At 46.9% G+C, this 23,810-nt stretch overlaps 2 protein-coding genes across 7 annotated transcripts in view; both read right to left on the bottom strand.

Annotated features, from left to right (window-relative positions):
- Positions 1-14,077, bottom strand: part of VWA5B1 (von Willebrand factor A domain containing 5B1) — a 67,257-nt gene extending 53,180 nt beyond the window's left edge. For 5 of the 6 annotated variants that reach the window (XM_081870792.1, XM_081870795.1, XM_081870793.1 and 2 more), the window contains exon 1: positions 13,409-13,634. The gene's annotated coding sequence lies outside the window, so the exon portion shown is untranslated. Of the gene's footprint in view, positions 1-13,408; positions 13,635-13,692 lie in introns of those variants that run through there. The other variant, XM_081870791.1, reaches the window with a different exon arrangement.
- A 261-nt stretch (positions 14,078-14,338) lies between these two features.
- The window catches only part of LOC309346951 (chymotrypsin-like elastase family member 2A), a 207,434-nt gene continuing 197,962 nt past the window's right edge, over positions 14,339-23,810 (bottom strand). The window contains exon 9 of the mRNA XM_081871348.1: positions 14,339-14,672. The gene's annotated coding sequence lies outside the window, so the exon portion shown is untranslated. The remainder of the gene's footprint in view (positions 14,673-23,810) is intronic.

Here is a 23,810-nt window from a genome sequence, read left to right as displayed (position 1 = left end):
CTGTTGCACACAATTGTACTTCAAGGGAAAACACGACTTAAGTCACTTCAGAAGGAGATATTGGAGCACTCAAAATCATTTCCCTGTGTATGTGCACAGAAAGCAGTAGATTGAGCTGAAAGGGCAACACATGGAGATCTATGTTGATCATAGCAATGCATGCCTATGCTTGAAAAGTATAGAGCAGCAGTTCTCAACCTGTGGGTCCCCAGATGTTGTTGGACTACAACTCCCATCATCCCTGAGCTCTGGTCTTGCTAGCTAGGGGTGATGGGAGTTGTAGTTCAACAACATCTGGGGACCCACAGGTTGAGAAAGGCTGGTATAGAGGGTTCTCAAAGAAATGCTTAAATCTATAATGTGCTGGTTGATTTCAAAATTTCAGCTTCACTTTGTGCTAATGCTTGAATATATCCCATGGTTTTCACATATGGACTAGTTCTTGTTGTTGACAAAGGTGCTTTCACTGTGAAATCGCCTCAATATATTTAATGGGAAGAGATTCATAAATGGAAGCAACTGAATAAATAATCCAAAGATTCACCCGAGGGACAGTGCTTTTTGCAAACAGATTCCTGCTTAATGACTATTATTATTAGGCTGGGCAAGGAAGGGAAGGGAAGGGAAGAGAAGAGACAGAGCTCAGTCCCCATAGTCATGGTCAAACTGGCTTCTCCTGAGGTCTGCCCAGAAGGTGGCTGGACCTTCTCTCCCAACTTGCAGCTTGCCAAGAGACTATCCAAGAATCTGTTGTGCGTCAGCAAAGATCTGTATAAAAATCATGCACTGCTGCAAACTAAGCAGGGGAGGGGGCTTCCGTAGATGCTGGCTAGCCAAAACAGCTGGAATGGTGTGGACGGAAGCACAGCTGGGGAAGAAGGTTGCTAAGGGAAACGACAGCCAGAGCTCAGCCAATCACATAGGCACGGCACCAGGCATTGCAAGCTGAGGAAATGTGTCTGTGGGTCTTTGCAAATCTGCAGGAGGCCAGAGTAGAACGAGAACAGACTTCAGCCGCAGCTACTGGCTTGTGGATTGGTTGAGGCACCCTGGAATTCTGTGGTTCAAGTTGCACAGCTCTGAAGTGTAGTAAGGCTCAAAGTGTGCTGGCGTTCGTCAGCCATCCATGAACATTAGTCTAGTGGTGGCTGGTGGGCACTGGGGCCAGAAGGGTGGAAGGCAAGGAGGCCAACACTAGATGGCACTAGAGTCAATGACAGGAAGAGCTAGCAAAGCCTACTTTGGACCGATTCTCCTCCTCCTTGCTGAGTTGTACAGGGGCACTAAGTTCAGACTAAGGAGGAGGAATCAGACAGCCAGGGCCATGCCTTGGGCTGGTTGTAAGTAAAAGAAGAAGAAAGCAAGTGGAAACTAGCTGAAGTTGGTGGGGCAGTGCCCCGTTCACTCCGATGGACCAACTTCCACTGTCCCATCATCGGCCGCCAACGTTCTAGTTCTCTCCTTGAGATGAACTGAAATTTTCTTTGGGCATTTTTTGGAGGGAAGGCCTAAGATTTTCATTGTCCCCAGGTTCCCCTAGCTAAACAAGCCCACGTTGCAGAATGTGCTCTGAATATCATCACCATTTTTTAATGGCAACCATCACCCTCCACTCCCAATGCCTGGGAATGATGGTGAAGGGTATTGATAGCTACTAACCATGAAGGCTATGCTCTTCCTCCATAGTTGGGTTTCCCATAGCTGGCCACTGTGATGGAGTTGCCATATGGTTTTCCTGCACTTGTCTTCTTTTGAGAGGCCAGCATGCCCATCCGGGTGGATTTTTGCACGTTAAATGAAATGTCCAGGTTTTGGGGGTTTATTTTTATTCATGCATTCATTTTTGGATGAAAATGACAGCGGGGTCTGGAGGGGCACATGCATGCTCGGGAGGGCACTGTGCCCCAGAAGCGGAAGCACCACAGCAGGGTCTGGAGTGAGGTCTGCAGGCCGTACTGGTGCCACCTCTGCTGCGGCCATCTCTGGAGAAGTGGGCGGCCTGCCGTGGCCTGCTTTAGGTCTCTTGATGTCTCTGTTGGCATACAACCAAGGAAATGGGGCAATTGGCAGGCCCCCAGCTGGCCCCCCCCACCGGCCAGTGTGCAGGACAATCTCCAGTCCTCGTTGCAGCATCTGCGACCCACAGCTTCAGAAGCCGGGGCACGCAAACTCAGCAGAGATAACGTGCAAACAGAAGTGGCAGGAGAGGTTGTGTAAGCATATTTACAAGCAGTTTATTCAGCATACATCAAGCCAAAAGGAAAACATGTCTGATCCCCCTTCGTGTCCAAAGCAAGCAGCAAAAACGAAAGCTATACACAAACAGAAGTTCCCAGCAAGCTGTGCTAGAGTGTAAACAGACATGTGACACACAACAGTCTCATGTCTGTCCCTTAAGGTGGAACAGAATATTCTAACAGTCTCCAGCAGCCACCAGGCCTTGCTTAGCCTTCTGGGGGGCGCATCAGGTGTTGTGTTGTTTCCTGCGGCCACCAGGCCTGGCCTGGGAGCTGCTCAGCTTCCCATCTTCTGGAGACATAGCGTCTCATGAGCAGGAGGCCAAATGGTAATGCAGGGGAGGGAAGGAGGAGGTGAGCAGGCAAACGAGTGTCCTCTTTTTCGCTTTTTGGGCTAAGGCAAGCCTACACTGTGAGAACAGGATGCTAGACTAGATGGACCATTGGCCCAATCCAGCAGGTTCATCTTATGTTCTTATTTTTCTTATGTATGAAATCATTCTTTTAGTGTAACAGCACCTACGCCTGACACATAATTTCAGGATGCTCATTTATTTTCTTAAAACTTGTTGATTTTTTATGTGTTTTGATCATTTTATTCCAGCAACAAAATCATCAAGTTTGCTGATGACACTACGGTGGTGGGGCTCATTTCAGGAGGGGATGAGTCCGCCTATCGGGACGAGGTGGAGCGGCTTTGTGCTTGGTGTGGAGAGAACAATCTGGCTCTTAATACGGCTAAGACCAAGGAATTGGTGGTGGATTACAGGAAAAAAAAGGCGGACATTCAGCCCTTGTATATCAACGGGGAACGGGTGGAGAGGGTGGCGGAATTCAGGTTTTTGGGAGTGACTATCGATCAGGGCATGACTTGGAGCGCAAATACCACTGCTCTGGTGAAGAAGGCCCAGCAGAGAATTTATTTCCTCAGACTTTTAAAGAAGAACAATCTGAGTGAGAGACTGCTGGTGTCCTTCTACCGAGGCTCCATAGAGAGCATTCTCACATACTGTATTTGTGCCTGGTTCTCCAGCTGTACAGCTAGGAAGAGGAAGGTGCTCCAGAAGGTCATAACCACAGCCCAAAGGATTATTGGTCATCCCCTCCCATCTTTGGAAGAACTGTACGGTTCCCGTTGTCTTAGGAAAGCAAACAATATCCTGCAGGATGCATCTCACCCGGGACACAGTCTGTTTGTACTACTGCCTTCTGGCAGGAGATACAGAAACATCAAGTCAGGGACAAATAGACTGAAAAATAGTTTCTATCCAAGAGCTGTGGCCTTCTTAAATGCAGTAACTCGATAGTGTGACCTGGGAGTTTGATGGGTGTGGGTGTGGGTGTGGCTGGAATGTGGTTTGTTTGGTTGTTGTTGTTGTTTTGCTTTTGTTGTTTTTAAGGGATGGCATCCAATTTCGTTGCACTTGTGCAATGTTGCACTTGTGTAATGACAATAAAGAATCTATCTATCTATCTATAAAGAATCTATCTATCTTATTATGTTTAGCGTCTGTTTTCTGCTGCTGTTTTTATGAACATATCATGCCATTTTATGTAAACTGCTTAGAGATTTTTTTAAAAAAACAAAACGGTACGTAGTTAAATAAATTGGTTGGTTGGCATCCTTCTGTATCGGGAGACAATGGAGGAGTGCCTCTCTGGGGGTGAAGTCAAACCATTGGAAGGTTAAGTAAGTAAGTAAATAACAACAGTTAATGGGAAACGTATCTTTATGCCTGAGACCCAAGTGACTCAGAGCCAGTCAGACTATCCTCCGGACTAGGTGAGCAAATAATCTGATCTGGTACGAGGCAGCTTTCTGTGTTCATGTTATCTGCCTTGAACTCTTGGGGGCAGGTTGGCTTTAGAATCCAAACAGATAAATGAAAGAGAAGATGTGTGGAGACTGTAAGGCTGTAACAGAGGAAAGCTGCAGGTTGCTTCTCTTGACTGATGCGCTAAGGGGTCCTCTATCTGCTCTTCACAATCTGACTACCTCCTCTTTGGAAGGAAGATGAGGAAGATGAAGGAGGGGTGATTTATGTCAGGACTGTCCTTTTCTTGCAGGAATGTAAACCAGGGATTTAGTGTTCCTCTCCAAGTGCGTTTATGGTGGTGCACTGGTGTTGCGTTGATATGATGGGAGGAAAGAGGTGATGCTTGGGGAATGTTAACCCACTTGCATGCCTTTGTAGCAAATTACAGCATAATAATCGTAATAATTTTATTATTTGTATGCCACCCATCTGACTGCATATTAAATCTGGTTATATAAACATTAAAGGATAAACATCCATTGTTACGGTACACAGCAAAGCAATCCCATTCAAACAGCACAGTGTTTAAGGCAGGTGGAGAGATCAAGGGAAAGCCTGTGTAAACAGTTGTGTCTTCCAAAGCCGGCGGGATGCCAATGCAGATGGAGACTCCTGTATTTCAGCATTCTGTTACACTGATGTGACCAGTGGGAAATATGCTGTGGGGAGGGAGAAGCCTCTGCAGTGGCGTAGCGTGGGTTGTCAGCACCCGGGGCAAGGCAAGTAATTTGCGCCCCCTAACCCATGGATTTGCGCCCCCTAACCCGTGGATTTGCACCCCCAGATGTTGCGCCCGGTGCGGCCGGCCCCCCCTGCACCCCCCACGCTACGCCACTGAGCCTCTGGCCCAGGAGCCAAATGCAGCTCTACAAGTTTGGCCCTCAAAAAAGACTCCTCCCCAGGCCACACCCCTTCCTAGGGCAAGCCTCCCACTTGCCCAGCTCCACCCCTTTCTTAAGGGCATTGGCCTCACTGGAATGGGTCCTTGGACTGTGACCATGCCTCTATCTTGCCTGGATAGGGAGCGGAGAGATGTATGTGGGTTAGGGTGTATATAGAAACCTCTGCCACATGTGGCTGAACAATTGCTTACTGAAGCAAGTTCAAGGTCAGGTCCATGGCCCCACACACATTTGCCTCTGGATCCATCAATGCCTGTCATGCAGTTACCAGAAGCTTTCCCAAGGGGCAATGCAGCCCTCGGACTGGAAAGGGGTTCCATTCTTGCCATTCGGACATGAAAAGTGATGCATTTGCATTGTTCTGCACAGAAGAGCAAGAACCATAGATCAGCTGTTGGAGAAATGGGCACCTGTTCAAAGTTCTTCAAATTAAACCAGAATTCATGGGTGAGATAGTGTGCACGTGTGTGAGGCACCCCAGGCAGAGCAAATCAGAGGGATCGTACAGGAACAGGACAAGGGAAACAAGACTCATTCCCAGATGCAGTAATATCACATGTATATTGATGCAACACATCAAAATTGGAAGTCTTACTGCTAGAATCTGATGCACTCAATAAAGAACTGAATAATTGCAATGGGACAGGCCATTAATTGCTTTTTGAGTTGCGTGTGAGCATGGCCCGAGCTGTCTTTGAGGGCTGCCAGATTATCGCACAAATGCAGATCCCTGAACCGACAGGCGAGCTGTTTGCCAGCAATTTCTTCGGCTGGCTCCCAGTCCTTTTTGCTGAATGCAAGTCAAAGCAAAATCATACGTAGGGAGTGGAGAAGGCAGCAAACTGGAGTCGTGTTTTTGTGTTTATCTACGTCTCCAATCCATGAAAGGCTTAGCAGCATTAGTATTCCACACGTCATGTCAGCTGCTGAAGGGTGTGTGTGGGTTTGTGTGTCTTGAACTGGGACCTGCAGTGACCAGCAGCCTTCAGCTCCTTACTTCTTGCACAATCAATCAGCCAAGCCATAAGGTAAGATGGTCTCATAGGCTGCAGTATCAGCCTGTGTGCTCTCAGTTAACCCTGAAGGTTGTAGCTACATGCTAAAGAGGAGAGGGTTTGTGCACCTTCAATAAGTGTGTGGCACGCTGCACCTGCTGAAATCTCTTCTACCCAACATTCCCCCCCCCCAAGGCTCTTTACTGAGTTTTCTTTAACATAAACAAACAAAATAAATACTCTAAAATTCAACAGTCATATGTCTACTTATTTTCTAAACGCTCCATTGCGCACGGACTTCCCTCCCTCCCTTCAACAGCCTTTCATATTGAATTTTCTCTTTTTCCGCAGATTCTTAATAGCATCCTATACACATCACAAAATTTATTTTAATCCTACTACAGTCTTTAAACTTCTACAGTTATTACCTATATACTCAACAAATTTACTCCATTCGTTTTTGAACTTTGTTTCCTCTTGGTTATGGATCCTGTGGGTCAGTTTTGCTAATTCTACATAGTCAACCATTTTTGTCTGCCACTCCACTAGTGTTGGTATTTCCTGAGTCTTCCATTTTTGGGCTACTAAGATTCTGGCAGCAGTCATAGCATACATAAATAGTCTCTGATCTGCTTTTCTTATTTCATCTCCTATCAACCCCAGCAAAAAGGCTTCCAGGGTTTTTTGGGGAAGGTATATTTGAACAGTTTTTTCAATTTGTTGTAAATCATATTCCAAAATTTTCTCATTTTTTCACATGTCCACCACATGTGAAAAAGCTTTCTCTTCTACCCAACAATTAATGGTGTCGGAGTCCTGAGGAGGTCAGCTGAGCTTGCAGCCTGATAGAGAGGCAGCAGACCTGATCAAATCCCTCCTTCAGAGCTGGGTTGACAGTCTGAGCAACGTGTCGCCTCTAGTTTCCTTGCCAGCCTCATAAGAACATAAAATGAGCCTGCTGGATCAGGCCAGCGGCCCATCTCATCCAGCATCCTGTTCTCACAATGGCCAAACAGATTCCTCGTAGGAAGTCCAAAAACAGGACCTGATCACACGAACACTCTCCCCTCCTGTGGTTTCTGGCAACTGGGATTCAAAAGCATCGCTGCCTCAAACCACGGAGGCAGAGAATAGCTATCGTGGCTAGAAGCCTCAATAGCCTTCTGTTCCATGAATGTGTCTGATCCTCTTTTAAAGCCAGCTAAGTTGGTGGCCATCCCTGCCTCCTGTGGGAATGAGTTCCATAGGTTAACCGTGCGTCCATGCACCCTGTGTCAGAGCACAAAATGAAGGAAGGATTCTTGGAGATCAGAATCCCGGGGATCCATTTCACAGGGTGAATTGAGCAGGAGAACACTCAACCTGTTTCGTGAATAAAAAAAAGAGGCGGCTGCAATTTTCCAGGAGTGAAGGCACCATTTAAATATAGTTTCACACACAATGGAGTCTTGATATGACAGCTAATAATTGCATGTGAAGAACAGGGTCTTAATGGAAATTGATTCAGTGGAGCGTAGGTGTGACAGAACCTAGAATCTCAAGGGAGCAGGGAAAGGCCTCCTCAGACTGGGGCTGCCATAGGCAGAGGAGATTTGCCTGCCTTGGGGTTATGCTCAGAGAATAGACCTGTGCTTTCTAACTTGTTCATAGACAATCTAAAGTTAGGAGTGAGCAGTGAGCTGGCCGAGTTTGCCGATGGCACTAAATTGTACAGGGTCATCAAAGCAAAAAAAAAAAAAGATCATGAAGAGATCCAAAAAGGACCTCTCCAAATTGAGTGAAGGAGCAGTAAAATGGCAAATGGAATTCAACGTGAACACGTGTAAAGGGATGCATGTTAACAGTGGTGGAGGAAGGGGGATGTGGTAGGGACGGGCCGCCTTGGGTGTCACCACTGATGGGGGTGACAAAATGCCAGGCGGCACTCACCACGGGGCCTGTAGTGCACATGAGTCACACGTCTGTCCTGGCAGCTCTGCGCTGCCCCAAATGGTCCACCCACCGCCTCCCCCTCAGCTGTAGGGCGGCTGAGTGGAAGGAGACAGGTCCCGGGTGGCCCGGCCCCATGGGCAGCTGGCACCGCCCCTGGGCGCAGGGTACACGCACCGCACCAGGCGCCCAATTAGCTTGTTCCGCCACTGCATGTTAAGGCAAAATAATCATCATTTCACACATATGCTTAAGAGGTCTGAATTGGCAGTAACGGACCAAGAGTCCTAGTAGACCTTGGCGTCATATTAGATAGCTCGATGAAGGTGTCAACACAGTGTGCAGCAGCTGAGAAAAGGGCAACTTCCATGCTAGGGAGCAATGGGAAAGAAATCGAAAATAAAGCTACAGATATCAGAACGGTTATTATACAAATCTATGGTGCGACCACATTTGGAATATTGTGTATACAGTGGTACCTCAGGTTACATACGCTTCAGATTACAGACTCTGCTAACCCAGAAGTAGTACCTCGGGTTAAGAACTTTGCTTCAGGATGTGAACAGAAATTGTGCTCCGGCGGTGCAGCAGCAGGAGGAGGCTCCATTAGTTAAAGTGGTGCTTCAGGTTAAGAACAGTTTCAGGCTAAGAACGGACCTCTGGAACAAATTAAGTACTTAACCCGAGGTACCACTCAGCGGCATAGCGTGGGTTGTCAGCACCCGGGGCAAGGCAAGTAATTTGCGCCCCTAACCCCTAACCTGCTGCCGCTGCCAGCTTCTTCTTGCTGCTGCCTGGGCTGGGGTATTTACGGTAAGGTAGCCACGGCGGCGGCGGCGGGTCCGTGTCAGGTGATCTGAGGCGAGTTGCCGCTGGCGCTGCCGCCCAAACAACACCACTTGCCTGGAGGAGGAGGAGGGCAGAGAGGCGAGGAAAATGCAACATGGCCCAGCAGCTGCAGCAGCAGCAGCAGCGGCGGGGCTACGAGGTGGGGCTGCCTGGCGCGCCCTCCGCGGCCCTGACGCGTGGCGAGCGCTGAGAGCCGCTGCCTGCCGGACGCCTTCTGCCCGGACACGCGCACAGCTCGTCGGTTCCGCGAGACATGGGGCTCTGCTACAGCCTGTGCCAGAGGCTCTTCGGCGACTCCGGAGGCGGCGAGCGCGCCCCCCCAGATGTTGCACCCGGTGTGGCCGGCCCCCCTGCACCCCCCACGCTACGCCACTGGTACCACTGTAGTTGTGATTGACTCACCACGAAAAGGATATTGCAGAGTTGGAAAAGGTTCAGAAAAGGGCAACCAAAATGTGAGAAAAGGTTGCTGCATTTGGGAAGGTTACAGAAAAGGCAAGTAAGACATTGCATGAGAGGAGTTAGTTTTAAACTTCCTTTTGGCTGCTCCTTGGTTGTGTGGCTCTGGGCGGGGGGGGGGGGTCTCATGATGAGCTCCTGCACTTCCAGATTCCCACCCCTATTTGGCAGTGGCACCACGGCTCTTAAAGAGCATTCCCAGAGAGGCTCTCCTCTGTGTCAGGTGAAAAACTTTTTATTCACCCACACTTCAAAACTGTGTTTTAAATCCATACTGTAAACTGCTCTGTTGTAAGAATGGATATTTAGTTCTCTTCTCTTCTTTTCCGTTCGCTTTCTAAGATTATTATAGATTGTATTTTTAATATTGTTTCGTATGTGGAATATTTAGTGATGGACTGCTAGGCAAAGGCCATCATCAACTTCAGACAGCTCTCCAACAGGTACAGTTCACAGGATGCTTCAGGTATCCACTTTTGCGGAGCCCCACCATGTGATCAGCAGCTAACCCTTCATGGAGTTCCAAACCTACTGGTTCCAGCCAAGCTCCAGTAAGCCCCATGACGGACAGCTATACAACAGGTGAAGCCATTCCTGGCATAGAGATGGGCCCATGCTGCACTTGGCACCTCCTTCCCTGCTCATTGTTACTCAGCCAAATCTGTGAAGGTTATGTTTTCGCTAATACTGTAAAGGGTTAACTCCAGCTTTGCACAGTGTGAATTACTGCTGACTCACTCTGTCGTGTGTGTGTGTGTGTGTGTGTGTGTGTGTGTGCTGAAATAAGAATCTTGCCCACTGACCAGATCCAGTCCTCCTCTTACCTTGCAATATCAAAACCAACATAAAATGATCCTTCAAAATTTGCGTGCCACTGGTTTTGGGGGTGCAGTTTCCCAACCAACCAGTGTGTACAAATATGCACACCCTGTGGGAAATGTTCATCACACAAAGAAGCATTTCATTAGGCAAATAGCTTGCAAAAACATGCAAATTTGCACGAAAATTGTGATAAATTTTCACGATTTTGTTTTTTTAAAAAGATCGCAAATTCCTGCAGAAACTTTAAGTGATTTTGAGACTGGAAAACCGAAACTGACAGAGGGAAAGCCAAAATTGATATATTTGTCCACCCCTAGTGTCTCCCTACTTTAGTAAGTGGACTGGCTGGCATACAGATGTGGCTGCATCATCAGCCTGTGATTGGTGGGAAACCAGTGGTGTTTCTGTTCATGCTGGGGGCGTGGCTGTCATAGCTGCTCCAATTTCTGTGGCGGCATCACTTTTACCTTCTCAGCCTTATTGCTGGGCAAGTCTAGGATACCAATGAAGTTAGTGCCCAGAATATATATATATATATTTCTGTCCAGTGGATTTAATGCTGTTAGAAAGGACTTTGCTTCAGAATCATGGACTGAAAATATCGTTGGTTTCTTCTGGACTTTGGCCATATTCACGCCACATATTTAAAACACTATAATACCACTTTTGACCGTCATGTCTTCTTCTCCCAAGGAATTCTGGGAGCTCTGGTTTGTTACGGGTGCACAGAGACCCCTATTCTCCTCATACAGCTACAGTTTTCAGAGCGGTTTAACAATCAATCCCTCTTCACAGAGGACTCTGGGAATTGCAGCACTGGGAGGGGGGAAAGGGGTCTCCAAACAACTCTCAGCTCCCTCAGCAAACTGCACTTCCCAGCTTTTTGAGGGGAAGCCTTGGCTGCTTAATGTGGTAGAATGCTTTAAATTTGTGGTGTGAATGTGGTCTTTGTACCTTCCATCTCCCAATCTCTACAATGGCACACTTATGGGGTAGGGGGAAGAGAGGAAACCTAATTAGGCAGGGAAGAGAAGACCCAATACTCCCTACTGCAACCATCAAATCATCACCATGGGAGACTCGAGTCTAAACAGAGCAGAAGGCCTCCTGTGCTCTTTCACCAGTATGAGCATAAGTGGCCCTCCAACATGTCAGGAATCATAGAATCATAGAATTGTTGAGTTGGAAGGGACCCTGAGGATCATCTAGCACCCTGCGATGCAGGAATATGCAGCTGGCCAGTATGAGGACTACAGGATCTCTCTGTCCAAAACTCAGCTGTGAACCAGGATGTCCTCAGTTCAGATCTGCCCTCTGCCACAAACTCAAGAGGTACCCTTAAGTAACTGCCTATTCGCTTGGCCTCAGTCTTCCCATCTGCAGTATGGGGATAACTATATTGACCTACTACAGATAGGTAGCCGTGTTGGTCTGCCATAGTCAAAACAAAACAAATTCCTTCCAGTAGCACCTTAAAGACCAACTAAGTCAGTTCTTGGTATGAGCTTTCGTGTGCATGCACACTTCTTCAGATACCTTCAGATACCTTCAGGTATCTGAAGAAGTGTGCATGCACACGAAAGCTCATACCAAGAACTGACTTAGTTGGTCTTTAAGGTGCTACTGGAAGGAATTTGTTTTATATTGACCTACCTCAAATTACACAAGGCCATTAGAGTGATTAGTCTCTCAACCACACCAGATGAATGTTATGTTTACTTGTTGCTAGAATATAATATTTCCAGTTAATTTCCTCAAGTTTTTGGAAGTGGTGAAATAGTAAATTCCAAGGTCCTTTGGAAGATGTGAGGACATGAGATTTCTACTGAATACCCCTGGCGAATTCTCAAAAGTGCAGGGAGTGAAGCAGAGCTCCAAAGTTTAGCAATGGCACATTCAAAACTTGAGATTTCACACACTCTGCTAGCCCAGGAGGGACTGTACCAAGTCTGAGTATCACACACTAGAGTTGAGATCATGTATTTAAGCTGTCATGGTGTTGATTTCTCCACAACAATGGAATGGGTGGGTAGACGCAGTAGCTCCAATAGAGTCTAATAGTAACCTTGCGATTTCAAAAAATGAAAAAAAAAGGGGGGGGGGGAAATGCAGTCAATCCTGTTTGAGAGTGAGACTTAATCTGAATCAAGTGGCAATTAGCTCCAGAACCTACCGGTATTTATTATGCAGTGCCTGAGCCCCCCTGGGTGAAATGCAAAGGTGATTCGACAAACTAAAGCTATGCTTCAAAACATGTGCCCAAAACACTCTTCTGTCACTACTAGCTGGTCCAAAACATCATGCGCTTGTGGGGGAAAGACTTTGGGGGTGGGCAAAGCACTTGACTCTCAGCCCTAGTCCTCCGCTGCGAGATGAAACCATTTTGAAAGCACTGCAAAAATCATAGCTCACCAAAGGTTTAAGATTATTTTAACAAATAACAATGTGCTGATACAGTGCAGTCAAAGTGCATGGAACTTTCCAGAGCTACATAAGACCAGGTCCCTGCCCTGCACAGCTTACAATCTGCATGTAACAAGAGGGGAAGAGAGGGCAGAAGCAATGGTGGGGAAGAAGAAAAGAGGGGAGGGAGGAGAGAAGGGAGGATTACAGTTCATGATGTTTCATATGATCTAGCAGCTTAGCAGCCATAGAGGGGGTAATTAATGAAAGAGATGAAAGCTTCTGCAGACTATATGGATCGTGTTGAAGAGGTCTGATCTAGAGATGATATTCAGGCAGCTTGAGGGAGCCTGTGATTTTCTCATGGAACTCTTTATTCCTATATCCTCCAGAGAGACACCGACCATCAAAACAAGTCTGAATGTAGAGGTTCGATGGATCCAGCACCTTCAATGGCACCTTGGAAGGCTTGTTTTTTCGAAACTGGAGCTCTGGTGCTGTGTTACACACACACACACACACACACACACACACACACACTTTTCAGCCAGCAAAGGGGATTCTGTGCTGCCCCAGCCTTTTGCCACCCAATTCCACCCAACTCTGCCTCCCCTTTGCCAACAACATCCCTTAAGAGACTGGTGGAAAATGATGGTTTGGAAAGCAGAATCTCTCTCTCTCTCTCTCTCTCTCTCTCTCTCTCTCTCTCTCTCTCTCTCTAAGTGGGAGCTACTAGAGCCTGTAGAAATGTTCAGACAGCGAAGGTGAAGTGCCCAGCTACACATACACAACTAACTAGACATGGAATACGGCGCTATGGGAAGAAAAGTGCAGTCAACAGACAGGCACGCAGAAGCGACGCAGACCCTGGCACCGCAGCAGAGGCCAATCTGTAACACCCCTCGCCCCCCCCCCCCCGCCCTCCAAAAAGAAAAGGAAAAAAAGGAGAGATCAAGAAGAGAAAGTCGCTGCTTTGCTTCCCCCGTCTTTCCTACCTTGTCTGGAAGGAGAGATGAGCCGGGAAACGGGGAGGTGTCGAGGGGAGAGATGCCGGATCAACTTTGCAGCTTCCTGAGCGCTCGCTCGCTCCGCTTGCTGGGCTCAGTGGTCCAGAACGGGCTGGATCGGTCTAGGCGACGGCAAGCCGACAGGAAACCTTTTCCCGCTTCTGTGCTCTGTGTGTGAGAGAGACAGTGCGTGAGAGAAAGCCACACAGAGAGAGGAGACATGAGATAAGGAATCAGGGAGGGAGGGAGGGGAAGGAGGGATGCTCAGCAACCTGTGGGATTCAACAGGCGCTCAGCATCCTGGAAAGGGCACTAGGAGCACCAGCTCCGCGGCAGCCGAAGCCTTGGACCGGTCTCTCTCTCCATCCCAGCTGGGTGGAGGCAAGGCAGAACTGCCTCAAACGCGAGAACTGCAGCTGCCCTGCCGATCCGGCTGGGCTGGAGCAGTTTGCCATCTGGCAGGGGGTATTTTCGGGGCGTCAGCACGCAGGAGAGCACCCTGGACCAGGATTGCACGCCAGAATAGGGTTTCCAGAGTGGTGGCCATCTATCCTACGACAATAGCACTTGCATCCTTATTATTAGCGATTCGTTATTATTTGATATTACTGGGATCATTTCCCCCCAGTTTGATCTAGGATCGTCTGCGTTACTCAGCAGTTGCAAGGAACAAGTAGAAGTGATTCTAGTAGACTTTCCAGAGAATTGTGTGTGTGTTGGGGGGGGGGGGTTACCTCTCCACATCTCCTATTACTAGAACTTGGGGGGAGGAAGAACCAACGGAGCTGAACAATGGAAAATTCAGGATCTCACAGAGTTAAGCTGTGCAATTTGTTCCAAACAGCAGTGATAATCACCAGCTTGGGTGGATTTAAAAGGGGGTTAGGTAACTTTACGGACGCGGGTAGCGCTGTGGGTTAAACCACAGAGCCTAGGACTTGCCGATCAGAAGGTTGACGGTTCGAATCCCCGCGATGGGGTGAGCTCCCGTTGCTCGGTCCCTGCTCCTGCCAACCTAGCAGTTCAAAAGCATGTCAAAGTGCAAGTAGATAAATAGGTACCGCTCTGGTGGGAAGGTAAACGGCGTTTCCATGCGCTGCTCTGGTTCGCCAGAAGTGGCTTAGTCATGCTGGCCACATGACCCGGAAGCTGTACACCGGCTCCCTCGGCCAGTAAAGCGAGATGAGCGCTGCAACCCCAGAGTCGGCCACGACTGGACCTAATGGTCAGGGGTCCCTTTACCTTTACCATCCTGAGCATCCTGAGTGGACAGACTCTCTGAGTGGTGCAGCTGGATTCTGTATTTATGAGGTCCTTCATATGGTGTGGCATACATGGTTCTCCCCCTCCCCATTTTATTCTCACAACAACCCTGTGAGGTGGGTTAGGGTGAGAAACAGGGGTCGCCAGACACTTTTGAGGCTGTGTGCAGATTTGAACCTGGGTCTCACATCCCAGTCCAATGCTCTACATCTCACTTTGGCCGCAATCCTACTTGAGAGTAAGCCCCATTGAATTCAATAGGACTGACCTCTGAGTAGATGTGGCTAGGCTTGCACTGTTGGATGGGAATGATCTTTGGCACATCTACACAGAAGTAAGTTCTGCTGAGTGAAAGGGGACTTGGCCCCCATGTTAATGTGTGCAGGATTTCAGCCTTGCTTTCAAAATGTGAAAAGCTAGCCCTGTTGCATTGCAGTGGGGGTAGGGGGTGGTAATGGACTGCTCCCCCCCCCAAGACCTACCCAGACAGCAGCACTTGCTTGTGTGATCCACTTTTTAAAAGGACCCAAGTGTAAAATGTTCTAGTGCGCTACAGATGGGAGTGCTTAGCTCACATAGAGAAGAGGACAAACAGGTCAATGAGCAGCACCAGATGCAGGGATTTTGTGTCAGGGTGGGATGGGAAGATCTGGGGAAGGCACTTTCAGAGGTCTTCTTCATCTGGTTGAGATTCAAAGTACGCAGCCTGAGAATGGGATTTCTTTTGTGGCCTAGGACCCACGTACCTATGGGACCGCCTCTCCTGGTAGGCCCCACGGAGGACCTTAAGGTCCACAAGTGACAACATTTTGGAGGTCCCAGGTCACAAGGTTGTTAGATTGGTCGCAACCACGGGCTTTGGCCCCGACTTGGTGGAACACTCTGTCACAAGAGACTAGGGCCCTGAGGGACTTGACAACTTTCCACAGGGCCTGCAAGACAGAGCTGTTCTGCCTGGCCTTTGGTTTGGACTCAGTCTGACCCTTATGTTTCCCTCCCCTTATGGTTTTGATGAGGCTGCATTTTAAACTGCATTTTAACCTGTATTTTAAATTGTTTTTTCCCTTCCCTATTATGTTTTTACTGTAATTTTACTGTTGTTAGCTGCCCTGAGCCCGGCTCTGGCCAGGGAGGGAGGGGTATAAATTATTATTATTATTATTATTATTATTATTATTATTATTATTAGGTCACAATATATGCACAAGCTTTGCAGGCTCGGTACACCCTGTACCTTCAAAGCACATTCAGAGCACATTCTTTGCCTTAAAGAATTATGGGCCCTGTAGTTTACCCCTCACAGTTACAATTCCCAGAAACCTTTAACAAACAACAGTGCCCAGAATTCTTCGGGAGGCTGTGCGCTTCAAATGTGCTTTCAAGGTATAATGCATACGCAGCCCTTCTCTCTGGAATGGGCTCTGTATGTAAGTGTTGCTGCAGAGGAAAAGTTTAGCCTTGCTGGCATTTTCCATTGTCTTTTTTTTAATAAAGACTGAAACATCTACCCCAAGTAGTAATTATTTTGCTGGTGGTCCTCAGGCTGGTAATCGCATAGGACTAGAAGGCTGCAAGTGAACTTATCATAGACAGCTGATATCAAAAGGGTTTTATTAATAGCCATCTCAGAAAAAATAATTCATCACATAGAGGTACAAGGAGCAGGGCAGACTGGGAACCTGGTGAGGTTTCATTATTCATACAAAGCGGTCCTTCAGAACACCATGGGTTGCTGGCAATGCTAGTCCTACTCAGAGTAGACCTACTGAAGTTAATGAACATGACTTAGTTCCATAAATTTTAACAGGTCTATTCGGGGGATAGCAGTTAGATAGAAACCCATGTCTCCAAGTAGTATGCGTTCATATGAAAAAAATACTTGGCAATCTCTTTGTTCTTGGTTCTTCCTTAGATAAGTTTCCCTCTTCAGTGTTACTTGTCAGAATGATTCCCAATTTGGCCAATTCTGGTACCTATTCTGTAATAAAGTGAAATATGTTGTTAAGCTGCGTATTGCTCATTTGTTGATTATTTTGATATTGCGCATGGTACATCAGTGTCCACTTTGGGTTGTAAAATATTAGTGATGATAATAATACAGTGGTGCCTCGCAAGACGAAATTAATTCGTTCCGTGAGTTTTTTCGTCTTGCAATTTTTTCGTCTTGCGAAGCACGGACTTTGGAAAAGCTTCAAAAATCACCAAAGTCTTCAAAAACCTCAAAAAAGGCTACCACACCGCGTGCTATGAGTTGCTCCTTGAAGTGAATGCACGGTTTTAAGAAAAAGGAAACAAACTTGCAAGACAAAGGAAACAAGCTTGCAAGACGTTTTCGTCTTGCGAAGCAAGCCCATAGGGAAATCCGTTTTGCGAAGCAACTCAAAAAACGAAAAACTCTTTCGTTTTGCGAGTTTTTCGTCTTACGAGGCATTCGTCTTGCAAGGTACCACTGTAGTTGTTTGGTTGAACAGACTTTACAGTTATTAACTGTAAAGCTGAAATCTGAAGAACGTGTGTGTTTCACACAGCTACAATTCCCTGCACCTGTAACGAACTATAGTTCCCAGGATTATTTGGGGGAAATTATGTGCTTTAAACGAACACTGAATGTACTTTTGATGCATGATGTGGATCTTCCCAACAACACTGTGAACATTTAAAATCTCAGTTCTCACCATCCCTGACATTTGGCCATGTGGGCTGGGTCTGATTGACAGTTCATCTGGAGGGCTTCTTGTTGGCTTTACCTTGCCTGTTGGTGGCAAGGGAAAATAAATAAATATCAAAGGAGAATTCCCTGGATACCAAGATCCAGAGCAAGTACTCTTTGGTGAGAGAAGTTCTCAAGAGAACTCCATCAAAAATTTAAAATCACAAAATATGCAGCAAAATAGAGCATGAAAACATAGGCTGTTAGACCTTTAAAATATGCCCCTGTGAATTTCTTCAAAAGTTTGCCTCTTCAGCTACCAGAGACAAGTGCATGGGGACACCTGCTTGTCAATCATCCTATGTTCCCTACTCTATTCAAGCTAGTCTGCTCTGCAATGGGGAAATGTTCCTTTGCCCATGTGGCTTGATTTTAAAACATGCTGGGCAAAGGTCTTTCAGCTGCCTCCTGTCAGCTAACCAGCACTGATGACTGCACAGTCTGTTTCCTTGGGCTACTTAGTTTGATTTCAAGGGAAGCATTTTCCTGCAGTCAGAAGGGCTTGCAGGTGTATTAACTTGCCCAGGAACCAACAGTGGCCCTAGGATCCATTGTAGTGCAGGGCAAGGCAGAAAACCTCCCTATGTCCCCATCCCCTATATAAATAAAAATAAGTAACCAGCTGTTTCTGCCCAATCGTGTACAAAGCAGAGGGTGGGAGGGTCAGATTTTAAGGGGAATAGACATAGGGAGGATGGGTTCAGGCAGTCCTTGTGGTACCCTGGACCTAAGTTGTTCAGGGCTTTGTAAATTAGCACAAGGACCTTGAACCTGGCTCTGTAGTAGATGGGCCGGCAGGGCTGATGCTTTAACTAAGGTGTTGCATGTTCTCAGCCAGATGCCCCCATCAACAGTCTGGCCACTGCATTCTGCACCAGCTGGAGCGAGGACCAGGACCAAGGGCAGCCCCACGGAGAACGCATTGCAGTAATCCAGCTTCAAGGTTTAAATGTATGGCATGAGTATGCTCTTTAGGTCATACTTAGTTGGGACAGAGGAGCATGGCGATTTAGTCCCTCTGCTGCACTGCCTGTCATCTAATGATTTAAGCTGGAATATTCTATTTCGTCTATTTGTTTACTTTCAATATTTACAGGCCACTTTTCACCGCAGATGGTTGCAAAGCAGCTTACACAATCCATCGATCAAAATCTCACAGTGTTTGAAACAAATGGAAGCAACAGGGAGAAGCATCAGATCAATAAACAGGGGTAGCAAGAATTGCTTAAAAGGCCCCCTGAAATAAATAAAAAAGTCACTTCACATGGGAGCAGTGGGACTTACTCCTGAGTAGACAAATATAGGCTGGCACTACTGAGACACAGAAAGCTGTCGTGTCGCCTTTGGCTCCTAGCCACTGCTTTTTCCCAGCAAAGGGTTGGGAAAGGCTGAGTTGCAAAAGGGTCATTCCCACCACCAGCTGAAGGACGCAGAGAGGAAAACAGAGACATCATAATAAGCAGGACGGAGACATTCCTGGCGCTCAGCCCAGCGTTCACTCAGTCAATTAGATCATGCGTCTACATTAAACTTGTCAGATATGATACATTTCCCCAGTTCTTGTGGATTCCCAAGGAGCAGAAGGCATAGGGAAAGGGACTGCATCAAAATAAAGGGTGGGTTTGTTTAATATCTTTTTTGCAGTCCTGGAAGGTGGAGGTGGGTTATTTTAACAGTGTGGATCAACAGGCACACACAAGGGCTACCTTTAGACACAGTGAGGTAGGATCCTGAGAGTGGCATCAAGGTGGCCTGCCTTGCTGGGAGGGGTGGCCTCTGCTATCACACAGGTCTCACCTACAGGGAGTAGCTGGCTTATACCTCCGATATGAGGTTTTAGGGGCAGAGAGAGGTCAGGGAGAGACCCTAAGGCAGTCCAGCTACCAGCAAGTACTAGCGTTGAGCCAGCTGGTGCAGCAAAGGGACTGAATCGCCACACTCCCCTGTCTCAACTGAGTATGACCTAAAGAGCACACCCATGCCATACATTTAAACCTTGAAGCTGGATTACTGCAATGCGTTCTCCGCGGGCCTGCCCTTGGTCCTGGTCCTTGTTCTAGCTGGTGCAGAATGCGCTGGCCAGATTGCTGATGGGGGCATCTGGCTAGGAACATGCAACACCTTAGCTAAGCATCAGCCCTGACAGCCCATCTACTACGGAGCCAGGGACTTTGTGCTAATTTACAAAGCCCAGAACAACTTAGGTCCAGGGTACCACAAGGACTGCCTGAATCCATATATCCCACACTGAGATCATCGGCAGGAGCATTGTTGGTCATTCCCTCAGTTGGCGAAGCTCACTTGATAACAAGAAATAAGAGTGTCTAGTGTTGTCAGCCGAGTCCTGTGGAATACTCTGCCAGTAGAGATTTAGCAGGAGCCTTCTGTTTTAATTTTTGAGTGCCTGATGACAACAATGCAGGCAGTTAAGAATATATCTTTCTGCAATGGTTAATAGATGCCTGTTTCTAACTTTTTCCTAACTTTTTAAAAGGGTGCTGAGAATTGTAGTTCTGTGAGAGGTAAACTATAGTCCCCGGAATTATTTGGGGGATGCCACCCCCAATGTGGGACGCGGGTGGCGCTGTGGGTAAAACCTCAGCGCCTAGGACTTGCCGATCATATGGTCGGCGGTTCGAATCCCCGCAGCGGGGTGAGCTCCTGTTGCTCGGTCCCAGTGCCTGCCAACCTAGCAGTTCGAAAGCACCCCTGGGTGCAAGTAGATAAATAGGGACCGCTTACTAGCGGGAAGGTAAACGGCGTTTCCATGTGCTGCACTGGCTCGCCAGATGCAGCTTGTCACGCTGGCCACGTGACCCGGAAGTGTCTTCGGACAGCGCTGGCCCCCGGCCTCTTAAGCGAGATGGGCGCGCAACCCCAGAGTCGGACACGACTGGCCCGTACGGGCAGGGGTACCTTTACCTTTACCTTTACCCCCAATGTAGGGTGTGGATGCGCCATTTTATTTCATAAAGCTGTTTTGTCGTTTACTGCTAGTTTCATGTGCTACATAAAGTTTTTTTAAAAAAAAATCTATTAAGCACTTATAAATGCTGTTAAATAAAATAAAAATACAACACTTTATTTATTTATTTACTGGATTCATTGGCATGCGTACAGCAAACGATGAGGTCAGCTTACTGGCTCTGCATGTGTATGTGAAGTTAATACTCAAATTGCACCATCTCCCTCCTCTCGTCTCTGTCAACGTTACAGGCCTAAGTTTAGCTAATGTTTCAAAAGATTGAATTTGCTTCACTTTTGGGGAGCTGGGGAGGCATGTCTCCAATCTCTCCTTGCTCGGTCTCTTGTGTGCGGCTCTTCAATTATGTCTTTCCAGTGCTGCCATTTCCCATTGACAGTCTCCTTGTGGCTTTTGCGCCTCTCAGCACCCTCTCGGGCCCGGCGACACGGTTGCCATGGCGAAGGCTGCAATGTCACCTTGGAAAAAAACAAGGCAGCGAGACCCCTAAGTTCATTTCAGCACAAAGTGAGCAGCGTTGGAGAAGCAAAAGTTAATTAGGCCATGCATGCTGGTAGGGGAGTGGGAAAGAGAAGGAGGCGGGCAAAAATGCAAAGCAATCCCTCATATGTTGTTCGTACCATGCAGCAAATATTCTGGCAATGATGGAGCCAAGAACAAGCATCTTTCCAGACAGGCAAAAACAAAAAACAAAAACACGGCCGAAACAAAACCCAGAGCAAGTGACAAGGCTATAGGGAGAGAATGGGGTTTCTGAGGTCTCCCTTTACCCTAAGAGGTCTGGGCTTTCAGATCATCACATCAGGCAGAAATTTTAAGAGGTTCCCCCCTTGCCTCTTTTTTATGTCAAACACAAAAAAAATTCTCAATAAAGATGGGTTTGAAGTCTTTCGCATATTATTAAAAGATCTAATAAGCAGGTGAAGAATTCCAGAAGATTGTCTACGGTAACGAAAAAAAACATCATAACGTCCAAATTTCACTGGCTGTTGCTGTTATATAAGGCCAAGCATCTGAGTTGGAGGTATAGACAACCAAGTTCCACCATACCACGCTGAACGATTGTGGCTTCTCTATGCCCTTGCAATAAAGATACTGTTTAAAAATATCCAAGTTGGAGGTCATCGCTATACCCAGTGCTACCGAATTCCATAATGACTGTGCTGTGTGAAGGCATTCTTCCTCTTGTTTCTCCTGTTGCACGCCACCCCAATCTCTGAGCGGCGCAAGATTACAGGGGCTCTGGGCAGTTTACCCAGAGTCCGTGTTTCCTCTTGGAACTGAGTCACAGCAGGGTGTGGTATTGTTATGATACATGGTTTATTTATACAGTGGTGCCTCGCAAGACGAAATTAATTCGTTCCGTGAGTTTTTTCGTCTTGCAATTTTTTCGTCTTGCGAAGCACGGACTTTGGAAAAGCTTCAAAAATCACCAAAGTCTTCAAAAACCTCAAAAAAGGCTACCACACCGCGTGCTATGAGTTGCTCCTTGAAGTGAATGCACGGTTTTAAGAAAAAGGAAACAAACTTGCAAGACAAAGGAAACAAGCTTGCAAGACGTTTTCGTCTTGCGAAGCAAGCCCATAGGGAAATCCGTTTTGCGAAGCAACTCAAAAAACGAAAAACTCTTTCGTTTTGCGAGTTTTTCGTCTTACGAGGCATTCGTCTTGCAAGGTACCACTGTACATATGAACAACCTGAGCCTACGATGGAGGGGTTCACAGCATTAACACTCTAAGAGGGTCTTGCTTCCTCCATAGGCACAACCTAGGATCCAAGCAGAGATCCTACATTAATCTCTCCCTCTTTCTCTCTAGTTTACATCACAGCAACTCTACTCTAAGCTCCAGCTTTATCAGTAGAGGGAGGCAGTGCCCTCACCCATTTGCTATCTCAGACAGAGTCCCTTGATCTTTTATTCTTCTTAATGGCCCATCACCCCAGACGATTGCCTCATGAAGTTAGCCTAGCTTAATTAGCCTTTAACACTTGGTTTAATTAAAGATTTGGAGGTGTCCACCTGGGTCTTGCTATTTCCTGATTTTAATACCCCAAGCCTTAACTAAATTCCAACACCTACTAGACCCAGGAATTTAGGGTGTAAAAGCAACCACAAACTCATAACAATACATTATGGGTGGGGTTTTATTTTTCCAAAAGTAGTGATGGATCAAATGTTGTTTAGTCATAACATCACATTATCTAAGGCTTTCCATCATTGTAATACAGTCTGATGAGCTGCATTTGATAAAAACAACAGCCATAGTTCAGACTGAATCTCCTTATTTGGTCCATTAAACAAGGATAATAAAAACAGGACAGGCACATAAGCAATTAGCTCCATTACTATTTTAGAAAGCTCATTATAGACTAAGACCCAGAACTGCTGAATACAGTACAGGGACAAAATTCTAAAGGTATTAGTTTGGTTTGTTGGTGCAAAAAATGTATATCCAGAATTCTTGAATGCCAAGATCCAAGTTTGGGGCAAGTACTCTTTGGTGTGAGAACCCCAGCAGAGATATAAAGTCACAAAGTAATCAGTGTAGTAATGTAGGCTGTACAGTAAAAGCTTTAAGATATGCCCTTCTAAGTGAGTTCCAAAATGTCCCCTTTAAAAGTTCCTTTCCAAAGTTCCCCTCTTCCCATAGCATAAGAAAAGACCACATTTGGCAAGTTAAAAATGGTTTACTTACAAACTTTCTCAAGGTCAGATTCATGTGCTTCAGTATACTTGCACAGGTAGTAAAGCACATCGCAGTAATCTAACCTAGATTAGGCTATACCTGTCCAGACAGAGCCAAAACTGGGCTACCAGCCAAAGGTGATGGAATAGAAGGCACTCCACACCACTGAGAGGCAGCATAACTCTGTCAAGAGGAGGCAACCTACCAGCCATCCAGTCTAGGGAACTGCCCACTAACAGTGCCTCAGTTGTGCTTGTTTATAAGCTCTCATCCAGTCCATTACTGAGGCAAGACAATGGTCCACCTGCAGATGTAAAGAAGCAGAACTGAGAGTTATCAGTGAATTGCTGACAATGTAATCTAAAACGCCAGATAACCCCATTCAGCAGTTTCATGTAGGTGTTAAACCAGGGATCAGCAAACTTTTTCAGCAGGGGGCTGGTCCACTGTCCCTCAGACCTTGTGGGGGGGCAGACTATATTCGGGGGGGGGGGGAATGAACGAATTCCTATGCCCCACAAATAACCCAGAGATGCATTTTAAATAAAAGGACACATTCTACTCATGTAAAAACATGCTGATTCCCAGACCGTCCACGGACCTGTTTGCCAACCCATGTTAAACAGCAAAGGGGATGAAATTGAACACTGAGGAACCCCACACTGAAGGCTTGATGGGGCCAAAGAACACCCTCCCCTCAAGCATCTTTGGAAGTGACCATCTTTGGAACCACCGCAAAGCAGTGCC

The sequence above is a fragment of the Podarcis erhardii genome (genome assembly GCF_964252035.2).
Source record: "Podarcis erhardii genome assembly, chromosome: 7".
In the NCBI taxonomy this organism is placed as follows: domain Eukaryota; kingdom Metazoa; phylum Chordata; class Lepidosauria; order Squamata; family Lacertidae; genus Podarcis; species Podarcis erhardii.
The sequence above is the reverse complement of the archived record's forward strand: the minus strand, read 5'-3'. Positions and strand labels throughout refer to the sequence as shown.